Here is a 15,922-nt window from a genome sequence, read left to right as displayed (position 1 = left end):
TATATATATACACAACAAATTCTAAATCAAGGCTAAATAGTAGATTTATTATGTGTAATTTATTATGTGTAAGAGCACACATTTTGTGCTCTTACACTGGACAGTTACTGCTAGGATGGATCAAAAAAAGAACACATCATCACAATGGTCTTTTGAACTTTCACACTATATATTTTTATGTTCCGATGGGAATGTACGACTGATGCATTTCTTTGCATTTAGTTGTTCACAGCCCTGTATTTTTTGGTATTCTTTTCTTTTATCAATGGGGATCAAATAAATTATGTAAGCAGTCGTGCAATCCCATTAACATACAGTGTAAAAAAACACCAATGTGAATGCACCCAAGTAATGATAGATAATGACACGTTATTGTTTTTTTTTAAAATTAATTTGATTAATATTTGAACATTTTAATAGTAACCAATAAACACCTACCAGGCTGCGTCTTTAATTTAAAGTTTTGATAGTTAATTATTCAAAACATTTTATTATTTGTTTTAAATCACAGACATGTCTATATTATGCAGTTCAGTGATTTTGTGTGATATATGCTGAATATGGTGTAAAATAATAAAATACAATCAGGATTGTTTAAAATATATATTGTCAACATGGTCTATCTATCTCTATCTATCTATCTATCTATCTATCTATCTATCTATCTATCTATCTATCTATCTATCTATCTATCTATCTATCTCATATCTATCTATCTCCTATCTATCTATCTATCTATCTATCTATCTATCTATCTATCTATCTATCTATCTATCTATCTATCTCATATCTATCTATCTATCTATCTATCTATCTATCTCCTATCTATCTATCTATCTATCTATCTATCTATCTATCTATCTCCTATCTATCTATTATCTATCTATCTCATATCTATCTATCTATCTATCTATCTATCTATCTATCTATCTATCTATCTCCTATCTATCTATCTATCTATCTATCTATCTATCTATCTATCTATCTATCTATCTATCTATCTATCTATCATTGGGATCTAAAACTCAGTTGCATAATAATATGTTTGTTTTTATACATTTATGTATCATGGTTAGGTTAATAAACACCATCCTACATATAGTTCCTATGTGTGTCTTTTTGCATATCAGCTCACTTTAGCACATTAAAAGTGTACATATACATAATACACTAGTGATATAAAGCAGTTAGGCCTACTATGATTCAGCTATTTATTGAATGGATTGTGACACAATGTGTTTTTCATATTCTAGTGCTGCACTTCTGCCACTAGGTGGCTGCTGCCTTTTACTGGGAGGTATCTCCGTCCTATAGATACACTGGCAGATAAGCTTTGGTAACAGCAATAACATAGTCTTCCTTACTATCTGAACATAATAATAATGTCTCAAGAGTTTTAGCTGGACAGGTTAAAGCCTTCAGGTTACATCAGATTAATTCTCTGTATTGCAGTGTGATATTTCTTCATAGCATTTGTTCAGTGTTTGAAGGATGTTGCCAAGAAATTATCATTGTATGACTTTTGCAGTTAGGCCACTGTCAGACTGCTGTATTTTTGCTCTGCATTAGGTCCGTATTCAGGGGACTGTAATGTAGAGCTTATGTAAATCTATAGGGCTAATCACATCACTGTATTTTTTACAGCTGTTTTTTTGAAAATGTAGCATGATCTATTTTTTTGTATATTTGCCTCCTTATTTATATTCTTTTATATCAGACAAACACAAATCAGTGTTTGCCCAATACAAAATAATAACAAAAATTGATGACATACGGATGCAATGTCTTTTGAAACACGTATGTAATACGGATCCATAGAAATGGACATTTTTTATACTGGTCTGAAACCGGACTTACTCTAAGATCCTCTGAAGCACTTTTTAGGGAGGGTTCAAATATTGGAGGCTTAGATGGAGTAACACTTCAACTTTCTAGTATAATTAAAAGTTAGTAATAAACTCCAACTGCAAAAAAAATAAATAATGAAAAACAAAAACAGAAAAGAGAAGTCACATTATTCAATCCCTCCATAGATAATATTCAAGCAGGGTGATGACTGCACTTAAAATAGGCAGGGATTTTGAGTCGAATGCAGGGGCTTCCTTCCAATGTAATCCTAGCTGGACATCATTGCACAGGGCATATAGTGCATGTACTTTGACATCTCTAGTATAATAATGCTTAGGGTATGAATAGATTCACTACAAAAGACAAAATCTACTACCGTGTTTCCCCGAAAATAAGACAGTGTCTTATATTAATTTTTGTTCAAAAAGGTTTAACTTTTTTTACATGTATAGCTGCCTGGACACTATTTAAATGGACTTTTTAATTAACTGTTAGCAGGGCTTAATTTTGAAGTAGGGCTTATATTTCAAGCATCCTCAAAAAGCCTGAAAAATCATTTTGCATCCTCAAAAATTCTGGAAAATCCTGCTATGTCTTATTTTCAGGGTATGTCTTATTTTCAGGGTATATGCTTTATAACTGACTGCTATACCATGATACTACTGCACAAGAATTAGAACTAGAACTGATTGGTAAAATTTGAACTACTAAGTTAAAAAATGGGCCACAAGCAAACAATTCGGAGCAGATACATCACATAGCTTTGTACTACCATATCTGGCTAATGGGTGGCTGCACAGAGCAAATACAGTAGATAGCACATTAATATGATAGATATGAGATCGATAATGAGAAAAAAAAGTGCTATGTTATTTAATTATATTTTTATGTTCCTTCTATACACTTGGGTGGCACAATGTTTGTTATTACAAGTGCAGCACACTTGCATACACACAGGCACAGACACACAGACACACACGCACAGCACCCACATACGTTGCATCCTAAATACTAATATTTCTTATTTTACAAGTCTTTGTTTCTGTGTCCACAATGAGTTATACTTGTAAACTAGGAGGTCTATTTAGGATATAATTCCCTAGTAAAGCTATGATATGGAGACAGTAACCACATATATGTGATATCTTGAACAAATTTATTTTAAGTGGGGAGGAGGTTTGTGTAACTTTACCAGAGTGCGAAGTTTAGAAGTCTATGTTTTCATTATACATCTCAGAGGAATGAATCTAGCAAGAAGCTTGATAAATCCCATCATGTGAATGTACTGAATGCATTATTATGATAACTTAATTATTATAGCAAAGGCTCCCCTGGCTACAGTGCTTGTAAAATTGTATCAGATGGCAGGTAACTAAACCCTTTAGTGCCATTGAGCCTTTACATGCACTACAGCACAATGTGTTACAGGTCCCAGTGGCACTCTATAGGATTACGTATGACTTTCAAATCTGCTCTAACAAAATGCTGGGGGATTACATATTTGTACAAGAAATTCAGGATTTTATAAAGTGCAGAACATTAATTTTATTTCAACTGCAGCAGCAAATGCTTTCTTAGCTTGTGGTTAACCATAGGCCAACCCACCTCCGCACTTGGATTTGCATTTTACCTCAGCCGTCCAAACTGATTACCAGAGATAAAATGTGGTTTACCTTATCGGAATTCGACAATGCAAAACACATAAAAACCCAACGACAACTACCAGATACTGTACACATAATATGTGTAATTCATATAAAAATGTGTTATATTCCCAGTATTGTGAAAACGTATTCCTCCTTCCTTCCAGATCTCCCCTATTAATGAATATTATAACACTGAGTGACTTGTGGTCTAAAGCAAAATGTAATATTATATGAAAGGGGTCTGAATAAATATATAATACCGTTCTTGAACCACTTCTGTATTTATTTAGGGACTAAAATTAACAAACACCAATGCCAGTCATGTGCCAAAGTAAATGCCCTTCTGGACTGAGGGCTCATGTCCACGACCGTGTTTTCACCGCGTATTATGTGTGCGTTGCACGGGCGTGTGATACAAGGTGAATGGAGTCAATGGAAGTCAATGGACTTTGACTGACCCATGCACATGTGCGTGTAGACACTGAGTATAGATCCGCATGAGAAATAGATTGCAGCATGTTCTTAAAAAAAACAAAAACAGACTGCACCAACTTTAACAGCACTACTTACAACTTAACAGATACCATAACTTGCTATTAGTCTTTCTTATTACTGTCAAACACATTAAGGCCTTTTAATGTTCTCTTCCACCACATTTCCACAGATAAAAGCTTGCTTCAACCAAAGCGTTCACTCAGTTTCATCACATGTCTACAAAGAAATCAATCCCGATTCAGCCTAAGCCCTCTTTCCCTCGAGCGTCATTTTGATGCTGAGTTTACTGCGCTAAAAAATCGCAACTAACTCGGTTAAAAATCAATTCAACATCTGGCTGCGGTGAAATAATGAATTCTCTCGATCAGCAGAACTACTTAAATCACTTTAAGCTGCTGTTAAACTCCCTCCCCCTCCGTTTTTCAGACGGCTCCCATAGACTCCTATAGGAGTCTATGGAGTCTACTGTGTTGTGCCATTAAAAGATAGGACAGTCCTATCTTTTGACGCGATAGAAAATTGGACACTGAAATAACGCGCCTATGTCCTATGTCTATAGCAAGCGATTTTTTGATGCGCCTACTTTGCATCAAAATGACGCTCGTGTGAAAGAGGACTAAGACGTACAGAATCATTTTTCCAACTTGCATACAGTTGTTTCAAGCTTATTAGCCTTCATTATTAGACCATTGGTAGATGATTGGGAGTGAGCTGCCACTTTCATGTCCTACCATGTCATCTCTGTTGAGTTTAAACCAGGACTATAACCAGGCCGCTCACAAAGTTTACTTTTATTCTTCCTATGCCATTTATATGTAAAATAGCTTTTCGCTTTTTGATTTCAGTTTCTTCTGGAAGCGTATGGACAGATTTTCAAACCATTACAGCGTATGGACAGCCAATCAGATATTCTATTAGAAGAAATTTCTGGTACAGAGCAGAATTAATTGTTCACTAGAGAGTAGCCCTGGTCCCAAGGCAGCAAAAAAAACCTACCAATGTTGAAATTGTGGGAAATTGAATTTCCTATATAACATAATTGAACCTATGTTGCCCAAACAGATCCCCTGTTTAAACTTTTTTTTAATTTTAGACTGTCTTAAAGTGACCCCCAGGGTCTGGCCAATCACGGATAGCCACACCAACTTCTTTGCCTGCCTGATGCACACTATGCATCATTAGTCTAAGACCCTACACCCACTTTCATTGACGAATGCTATTCACATGAGCAGTTCTAGACAATCAGAGGAGCATGTGGTGTCTTAGGTTACCAATGCATACTATACACATTATGCATCAGGTAGGCAAAGAAGCAGTTCGGCCATGTTTGTTTGTATAGGAGGGTTGCTTTAAAGGGGTTGTCCAGCTGTAAACTATTGATGGCCTATTCTGTGGATACACCATCAATAATAGATCTGCAGGGGTCTGTTGCCAGAGATCCACTTAGATCAGCTTTTTTTCTGGGCTCGTGCTCTCCTGCACTGAGCTGATTTTTGCAGGAAGCAGACAGTTTCATTCTCATTGCAGTGGCAAGACATGGTATTACAACCATTCATTTCAATGGGAACTTTGCTCGTAATTTCAAGCCTGGCCACTGCACTGGGAACGGAGCTGTCTGCTTCCTGCAGAAATCAACTCAGTGCACAAGCACACCAGACCGGCAAACAGTGGATTGGTGGGGGATCCCAGGCGGCAGACCCTGCTGATCTACTATTGATGATCTATGCCATCGACAGGTCATTAATAGTTTACAACAGGACAACCTCTTTAAATGTTGGTAAGAACATTCATTTTCCTGATCATCAGCCCATGTAAATATGCTTGCGATCAGCTAACAAACAAACAATCCTTTGTTGGCTGGGTGATTGGATCTCTAGTGCTGGCATAACAATGCTCACTGGTTGGCAACACATTCCTCTTGTAAATAGGGTGATGTGCTGCAGGTAAATACAATCCGTATAGTGGTGAAATATACTAAAAAGGTTTCTTTACCAACATAGAAGGGGACTCTTTATTATAAGAGTAGTGAGACAATGGAACTCTCTGCCTGAGTATGTGGTGATGGTAAACTCACTAAGAGGATTCAAGAGAGGCCAACAATATTACGTTAGAGTCACTGGATTACTTCAGAAGGGTTCTTGATCCAGGGAGTTATTCTGATTGCCAGATTTCAATTTGGGAAGGATTTTTTAAAAATCTATAATGAGAAAAATTGGCTTCTACCTCATTGGGGTTTTTTGCCTTCCTTTGGATCAACAACGCAAGATCATATAGATGGACATATTTTTCTGGCCTTACAAACTATGTTACTATGATTAAAAATTGTTTGTTCTGTAGAAGTGATTTCTGTCACATGTAACAAGCATCAAACTCCATGCTATATTGTTGAATATGGCTCTTTAATGGATAGACTATCTGCCGGTATAAAACCACCTATAGGGCTCAGTCAGACGAGCGTTTTTTATGCACCTATGTGCGCAAAAAAACTCTGCTTCACGCGTGTTAAAAATGTGCATGACCGAAGCTCCATGACCATTGCTTTCAATGGGGCCGGCACTACTGCAGTCGGCCCCATTGAAAGCAATGGGATGCAGGCAACCCCCACAGTGATTTTCGGGGAAGGGCTTGAAATATATGAATATAATAATTGGCTGAGCGGTGCCCCTAATTGGCTGAGCACTGTGACCAATCACAGGCTGCGCTCAGCTGTTATTCAATCAATGGCTGAGCGCTGCCTGTGATTGGCTAAGTGCTCAGCCAATCAGACTAGCATTTTCTGGAGGCAGTAATTTTTAAACCACCGGCAAGTAGAAAGTGCTTCAGAGCAGTGCCGGGGACCAAGCGACAATATATATATATATATATATATATATATATATATATATATATATATTTTTTTTTTTTTCACACAAGCTAGGGATGATTTTCACGGAAGGACTTATATATTAAGCCCTTCCCTGAAAATCACTGCGGAGGTTGCCTGCATTCCATTGAAAGCAATGGGGCTGGCTGCAGAAGCATTGGCTCAATTGAAAGCAATGTGAGAAGATCGCGATCCTCTGTGTAACAGTGCTGTCACAGTGCTCAATGATGAGGGGATATTTCACACGCAGCATGGACCTTACCGCTGTACACATGTCCTATCTTTTGCAGGTGCAAGTATTTTGTGCCTGTAAAAGATGGGCATGTGAACACATCATATGGAACCAATGGTTATATCAGACGCACATTTTTTTGTGCACATAGGCACGTGCACATGCTTGTCTGACTTTGCCCTTAGTATGCAATTAAGATGTAATTCTCAAACCTTTGCCCCATATCTCTTGCTCATTTTAGATTCAAACAATGATATTAGTTAAGAGACCATTAGGTTTGTTTTTCTTCTTATACGTAGTTCTTGGATGTTTTGTGTTCCACGATGAACTGTTGCTATGTTCTTCAAGTCACTTTGGCAGGACAGACACTTCTGGAAAGAATCATCTCCGTTCCAATTCCTCAAGTTTATACATAATGGCACTCACAATGTTTTAATTGTACCACTGAGCCTGCAAAATTGCTTTTAATTTCGATTGAATTGTGGCACAAGGATTAGGTTGCATATCTCTACTTAAGTATATCTCGGACTATGATGTTATGGGTCATCTATATGTAACGATTATTGCTCAAAATTCGTTCAAAAGAAGGAATTGGAGCTTTAATTGTGCAGTGTGACTTTCAGTCAGCGAAAAAACTATCGCTGGCTTCTCGTTATGTGGAAACGCTACCCGCTCAGCGCTTCACATAGAAGGTGAAATGTTGAGTGAGAAGCCTGAGATCATGTGATAAGTCCTTCAGTGTAAATGCTTTGCATGAGTGCTAATGACCTTAGCGGTCATTAGGGGTTAACTACCCATTCAACTTGGGAATTAGGGTTCAGTCAGACAAGCGTTTTTTCCGCGCATGCATAGGTGCGAAAAAAGTCCGGCTCTATTAGAACCAATGCTTTACAATGAAAACGGTCACATGTCCGTTTTTTTTACAAGTGAATAAAATTTGCATCTACAAAAAAAAAGGACTGCGTTTTTCGATTCACACAAGAGTGTGGTTTTCGTGCAAATTGATGCCATTTTAACAGTAGGAAATCCTACAGTGACAGTAGGAAATTCTACTGTCAAAGCCCTTAAATAAGCCCTAGGTACTGGGGGAAAAAAATTAATACATCACCTAGAAGTGCTGTCCAAGTCTCCGGCGCATCTTCTCCCCAGGTCCGCTGCACTGTTCTTCTTCAGTTTCTTCTTTAGAATGGCTGTGATTGGTGAAAGCGCTCAGCCAATCAGAGGCAATGCTTCCAGGAGGTGCGGATTTTTCAATTCCTGGACAGAAGAAAATGAGGAAGAACACTGCTGGAGACCAGGGGAGAAGATGCAGTGGAGCCCTGGACACCGCGTCTTGGTGATGTATTAATTTTTTCTCCCCCAGCATCCAGGGCTTATTTTTCCAGTGCTGTTACAGTGATGAGGAGACTCCCCGCGGGGATGAAGGAATCCCCTGCCACAGCTGTCACAGCAGTGGCAGAGCAGCACGATCTTCTCCCCATGTTTTCCATGGGTCCGGCGCTGCTGCTGACCCAATTGACCACAAGGTGAAACCCCTGGATGTGACAGCATCCAGAGGTATCACATTCAAGGAATATCCTACTGCAGCTGTCACAGCTGCAGCAGCGGATAGCGAAGGGGGCCGCACTTTTTTTATGAGTGAATTTTACCATCGTGTGATTGCACAACAAGTGCGAATGAAAAACGCGTCTGAAGTTTTCGTCACACGTTTTTTATACATGCGTTCACTTTATCCAATGCATCATTTATGAAGACTTGAGAAAGTATAGAGTGGGACAAATATACAATAACAGAACAGCACCTTTTCTTAAAAACCCTTAAACCTGAATTGTGGATGCCATTCTGTTTCCTGAAAGAGTTCTAGCTATTGTTACATGACTTTTTGGGGGCAACTTGTATTTCTCATGTTTCTCAGGATATTTTTGGTTAATGCCTCCAAAGTTGTTATATTTGGTTTATTTAAAACTTTAATTCTCAATGCTTAATTCTTCAATGCTGATATTAGAGTAGCCCATGAAACTCTGTATACAGAAGGCTTTTATACTTCTTCTAAAGTTTACCTTAAGGGCCATTTACATGCAACGATTATCATTCAAAATCTGCTAGAACGATGGCAGACGAGTGATCATCATTGTGTGTAAATGCTGCCATTGTTCACTCTTCGGCTGAACGATGATTCTAAGGTGAGCTGAAAATCCATAGTTCAGCCAGAGAGAGATAACAGGGGCCGCATGCTGTCTTCTGCACGGGAGTTGAAGATTACATTGTATTCATGCCGACAGCCCATGCGAGAACAATGGCAATGTTACATGCCAATTAATCTGATAAAGTGCTGATGTACAGAGCGGATCATTTGAAATAAAAAAAGTTACACTGTGCATGACCGTGACGTCATAGTCCCGGGCATGCACAGTGCCTATCACAGCCCCTATGCGATCTCTGCCCACTGTTCTGCCAACAGAGCATAGGGGCTGCGTTGAGCCAACGCTGTGAGACTTGCAGCATCGTACTCATATGGCCATGTGAACGAGACCTTACAATGAATCCTTTAGTAAACTCATCCACTTGGTAAAATAGCTCTTGATGGCATCCTAACCTTTTAGTCTTTATCCAGAAACAAAAAAATGACACATAGCAGTTTCTGTGGATGTCACAATGACTCCAAAGTTCATTTCACAAACAGTTTTCCCCCTTTTATCATGCTCCCAGATTATGCTGATCAACGAGAATGGCACTCATTTAAATGGCCTTTACACAGTCCAATTCAGACTGTATGGAGAACGGATGATTGTTCATACGATCATTTGTCCCCATATACTTTCACCACTGTTTGCAGCACATTCCCTGTTTGCACAGAGATATGTTCTGTTGACAACAATAATTTTTCAAGCAGTACAAGTGAGTCAATCAGTTGACAAATGAACATTTGCTCTAGTTTCAATGATTGGGGCAATTATTGGGTGAAGAGACGTTCTCATGACGTTTGTTCACAATCATTGTTAGTGTAGATGGACCTTACATGATGCCCACTGCACATCAGATAGCAGAACGAAACTCCTCTGACAGCAGAAAGCATCGGATATGTGGAAATTCAACATGCTTTATATTTCTTTGACTGAATATCTGTGATCAGTGGGTTAGGAGGCCTCCATGCACATTAGATCATTGGCTGATTCTGCTGAAATCAGCACATTTGACTGATGGTTATCCTATATGTATGACCATCTTGAGCAACGTTTTCACGTAAAAGTCTTGCAACATCAACACTGATACATCAATTCATAAATGCATTTCAGTGAACTTGAGCCTTTGATCTTTTTCCAAAACATTAGTAATTCGAATGCTCTGTTGGTAACATCCGCAGCCATCTGGACAGATAATTCCATTTAGAGATGGAAAAAAGGAAGACGATCCCTTTCCCTACTTTCACCTAAACCCTATTGGCAACACTGAAGTCCTTGAATAGAAAGTACGTTAGAAACATTAGTATTGCAGAATGAAGGTGGAGACACCTTCCAAAATGTGTGATGTATTATGGGCAAGAGTTTCTAATAAATGAAATCACATGCCGTTGTAGTCTGGTGAACATATGCCATTATTATTGATTCCTTATTACTTGGAAGTGGTCAGCATTTCAGATTTGTATATATCACCACCATAATAATCTTGTTAGATCATGGGTTTTCAATAAATGAAATAAAGAGACAAATATTTCAATAGGCTGTTGGGTTTTTGTTAGAATGGTCCCTCAATGATAATCTTATTAGAAAGTATCTTGCTGTTTGGATTCCCAGAAATCAGCTATAATTTATGAGGAAACCTACTAGCAAGTGTTCAATTCCCCTGCAGCACCTCCGCAGGAGAAATAAAGCATTACACAAATCCTTTTGAAATCAACGAACTGTCCATGTAATGTACAAACAGTCAGGGTTCTTTAGAGTTAGAGACCCTCAATGAGGGTCCTGAATAGTTGACTCCCCCTCTACTAACTCTATTTAAAAATGGGATCCTAAATCAGGCATCTCATTCAATGGGAATGTGTTATCAGAAAAAGACCTATTGCATAAATCAGGTTTTTTCATGTTACACATAGAGATGAGCGAACGTACTCGGATAGGCACTACTCGTCCGAGTAATGTGCCTTATCCGAGTACCTCCCCGCTCGTGCTGAAAGATTCGGGAGCTGCCGCTGCTGACAGGTGAGTCGCAGCGGGGAGCGGGGCAGAGCGGGCGGGAGAGAAGGAGAGAAAGATCTCCCCTCCGTTCCTCCCCGCTCTCCCCTGCAGCTCCCCGCTCCGTGCCGGCACCCGAACCTTTCAGCACGAGCGGGGAGGTACTCGGATAAGGCACATTACTCGGACGAGTAGTGCCTATCCGAGTACGTTCGCTCATCTCTAGTTACACATTTTTAAAGAATTTTTTGTGATTTTGTAAATTTTCAATGTCACCATCTATATTTTAAAATTAAAAATAAAAATCTTAAAATTCAGCAGTTTTCACACTAATCACTAAGTTCAATAATCGTCTGACACTTTCTGTTCTGTAGAGAAAACATTTTAGCAGTAATCTCATTATAATCACAGGCGGGATTACAATGAAATGTGGCGCCTATATGTACATAACAAAGGATCCACCACTCACTATAGTCAATAACCACAGCTTATGTACTCTCCCTCCCTGCACAATGACCTCTGCAAGCCATAGAGCATGACTAGAAGACTCTCCCGTAGAAGTCAATGAGTCAGCTCCTGTCCATTGTATGAGGTTGGTTTACAGCATATCTCTAAAAGCTGCTGTAAAACATATCTTTACAGCAGATAATAAAGACAGAATAGAAAAATGGCAAATGTTTCACAACCTGATTTTCATTAGTAAAATATATATAGGTGATACATGCCCTTTCAGTGTTGGTTCAGCTTTCAGAATTTGCACAAACATATCATGAAACTGAATAAACAGCAGTTTCCTAATATATTCTCAGTTTTGCAACTTCTCTATTTACAAGTAGTAGTGATTAGACAGTAAGCTTATAACCTGCAGGGAATTCAATCTTACCACTAATGTCCTGCAAATCTGTCAGCAGAATAAAGACCGCCATGCAGCATGATTGTATTCTGCCTATGGAGTGGAAACAAACTGCAACCCCATAGGGAATTGGAAGAATTCCATTAGTCAGAACGTTGTGTGCAATTAATAAAAACAAGAGTTGACACTATCATTCGACAGAACCAAGATTAAGGAACAGTTTACCTCTTGAGTCTTGGTGGGTCTGGCCAGTGCTTTCACCTTGGGATCGGACACAACTGATTCCATTTTGGTGAACTTCTTGCACCAGTCTTGTGTCTATAGGTCTGTAGATCTGGCTCCCATAGCTGTAAATCTGTCAAGTGGGCAATGTCCACCACTCACTGTCAATGGATGACGTTTAGCCTGATTGAAAGTCTGGCATCACCTACTGACAGTGAACAGTGGGGACTACCCACTTGATAGATTCACAGCACTGGGAGAAGAATCTAAGAAGAGCCCATACAGGTGAACCAAGGTAGGTATCAGGCTACATTGGTTCAGCTGAGAACAAGAGTTAACACTAGCATTTGACAGAACCAAGATTAAGGAACAGTTTGCCTCTTGAGTCTTGGTGGGTTTGGCCATTGCTTTCACACTGGGATCGGACACAACTGATTCCATTTTGGTGCACTGTTTGCTCCAGTCTTGCACCTATAGCTAGACCTATTTGGACAGAAAGAGACCCTATACAGCATGGGAGACATCAAAACTGATGCTTCGGATACGTTGAACTGTCCCACAGAAACTATGGGATCAATTTTGGCACGAGCTTCCCACCGGCTTATCACTGCAACAGGGTACACTGGAACCGGGCCATAAAATGTTCAACCTTGCAGAATCGGAAGAAGACTTTAAGTTATATTGGAAGAAACTCATAGCCAAAGCTCATAACTTGTCTCTGTTATGCAAATAAAAATGAAATGCCATGTCTGTAGAATACTTTGTATTACAAAACACTTGACAACCGTGAAGCTTATTGTTCTACTTATAGCACTCTTCAGTTTTCAATGAATTGTAAAAATAGTGGAACTGTGTAAACTGAATCCTTGTGGAGTTCTAAGTACATCTGGAACAATTTGGCTATATGCATAAAAAGAACAACCACAGTTGAATCTAATAAATTCCCTTATAAATTTCTCCGAAACAATGCCGCTTTTGTATATCTAGAATTTAATGTCGAGGCCACAGTCATGCAGGAATTAGAGATCTAGGGATTTGTGGCATCAAGGTAGCAAAACAGGTTCATATCATTAAATAGATGCTGAAACCAAGTCCCCTTATTTGAGAGGTTGCCAGTGACATTCCAAAGCTACAGAAAGGCCATCATTAGGTGATTTTTCTAATAAACACTTAACCAAATGATCTATATATGTAGCAGTATCATAAGAATCATCTTTGGAAGGGACCTACAGAATTTGCTAGAGCCAGCAAACTATACAGGCTTTTAGGATCAGAATATAATCAAGATTGTTTTTGGCCATTGATAACAATGGATTGAAAACAAATTATTATAGAAAGTTGCAGAACTTTTTAGCATTCAGTGAATTTTGTGTAAAACTAAAACCTCATTTTAATTGCATAAACTTAAAGATGACCTATCATGTTGTGAATTCAGTAGGGCTAGCTGCGTAGTTCTTTAGCTGCAGCCCTACTACGTCTGTCATAGTAACATTGTATGTTAGGCTGAAAGAAGACAATGTCCATCTAGTTCAGCCTGTTTCCACCCCCCGTTGTTGATCCAGAGTAAGGCACATTTCTTTCCTTGAGGGATTATTCACAATGGCGAGAATCTGGAGCAAATTTTGTGCATTGTGAGATGAAAAAAACTTCCACGAATATGAACTCCATTCCTTGGAATGAACTTATTTACATGAGTGATTGTTTACTCATAAAGTGACTCTGTGAGGATAAGAATGACAGCATGTTTTATCTTTAGGTGTTCCCGCGGAACGGCTCACCCATTGTTTTCAGTGGGACCTTAAAAGACATTGCATGGCACTCGCATGCTGTGCGATGTTCATGCGAGTGTGATGGGATTCATCCTACTGAAATCAATGGAAACACTTGCAATCCTCTGACACATGTGAAACGTGCCTGAGGATCAAAATTTCACAGAAGTCATGGAGGCGTTTTTGAATGAAAAATACCTCGCATCAGTGTGAAAAATGCACATTGGCAAGCATTTTTCTTGAGTCTTCTTCCGATTCTGCTAGGTTAAACATTTCATGGCCAGTTTCCAGTGTTCCCTGTTGCAGTGATAAGCCGGTGGGAAACTCATGCCAAAATTGACCCCATAGTTTTTGTGGGACAGTTCAACATATCCGAAGCATCAGTTTTGACGTCTCCCTGTACCGGACAGAAAAATGCTGTATGGGGTCTTTTTCTGTCTGAATAGGTCTAGCTATAGAAGCAAGACTGGTGCAAGAAGTTCACCAAAATGGAATCAGTTGTGTCCGATCCCAGCGTGAAAGCACTGGCCAGACCCACAAAGACTCAAGAGGTAAACTGGTCCTTAACCTTGGTTCTGTCGATTGTTAATGTTAACTCTTGTTCTCAGGTGAACCAATGTAGTCTGATATCTACCTTGGTTCACCTGTATGGGCTCTTCTTAGATTCTTCTCCCAGTGCTGTGAATCTATCAAGTGGGTGGTCCCCACTGTTTACTGTCAGTAGGTGATGCCAGACTTTCAATCAGGCTAAACGTCAGCTATTGACGGTGAGTGTTAGGGATCGCCCACTTGACAGATTTACAGCTATGGGAGCCAGATCTACTGGGAGCCCCTAAGAGTGAACTGGAGTCTGCATGAAATAAAGAAAAGAGGCAATAAAGTCAGTGGGGCTGCGGCCATGCAACCAGCCCTGTTGACTTTACAACATAACAGGTCCTCTTTAAAGAGGATCTGTCAGCTCTCCTGACACATCTTCTTTAGTAAATAAGTGTATTCCCCTTTAAATATCAATTCTGGAGCAGCTTCTCTCATAACTCTACGTTATGCTGGTAACACCCAGGAGTCAATTTATTCATGCATTTCTTGGAAGGATAACAGATGAATGGCACAACGCAGAGTCATAAGAAAAGATGCTCCAGAAATGTCATTTCATGAGGAATGCAAGTACTTACTAGAACCGACAACGTCAGGAGTGGTGACAAGTTCTCTTTAATGATATTTGAGATAAGACTTCGGCATACTATGAAAAGGAGGAATTACTCCCTTGACTTCAGGTATATAAAAATATCCACTTTCCAAATATCATACTATAAAGTGTTTTATTTATAATTGCATCTGAAATTTCCAAGTCTATGAATTCCTATAAGTCCTCTAAAAGAAGCTCTCCAGCATCTAGATCCTGTAGGCAACTCATTTAGTCTCTACAAGTTTTTTTCTTGTGACTTCTGTATAAATATGGAGGCCCACGGAAGTATAATATGGGCCTATAGTAATCTATGGGCACCATATTACAGACCTGCAAAACTTGAATCCATTCTCCAGGCTTGTGCATGAGGCCATGGTGTCAGAAGTAGTACTATAGTTTGTAGTACATAAGGATCATACTTTAAGCTATATAACGTATTCAGGTGTTGTTCATCTAAGCTCCTTAAAGACCAGGCAATTTTCAGTTTTTCACTCTAGTTTTTTTATCACTTCATTCCAAGAGTTTTAAGTTTTTTATTTTTCCATCAACAGAGTCATATGAGTCCTTTGAAGAAGGAGTTGAAATTTCAATGATATTATTAAATGTACCATTTAATGCATTGAAACACTTGAAACA

This window comes from Eleutherodactylus coqui, chromosome 1 (genome assembly GCF_035609145.1).
Source record: "Eleutherodactylus coqui strain aEleCoq1 chromosome 1, aEleCoq1.hap1, whole genome shotgun sequence".
NCBI lineage: Eukaryota > Metazoa > Chordata > Amphibia > Anura > Eleutherodactylidae > Eleutherodactylus > Eleutherodactylus coqui.
This window is presented reverse-complemented; position numbering follows the sequence as displayed.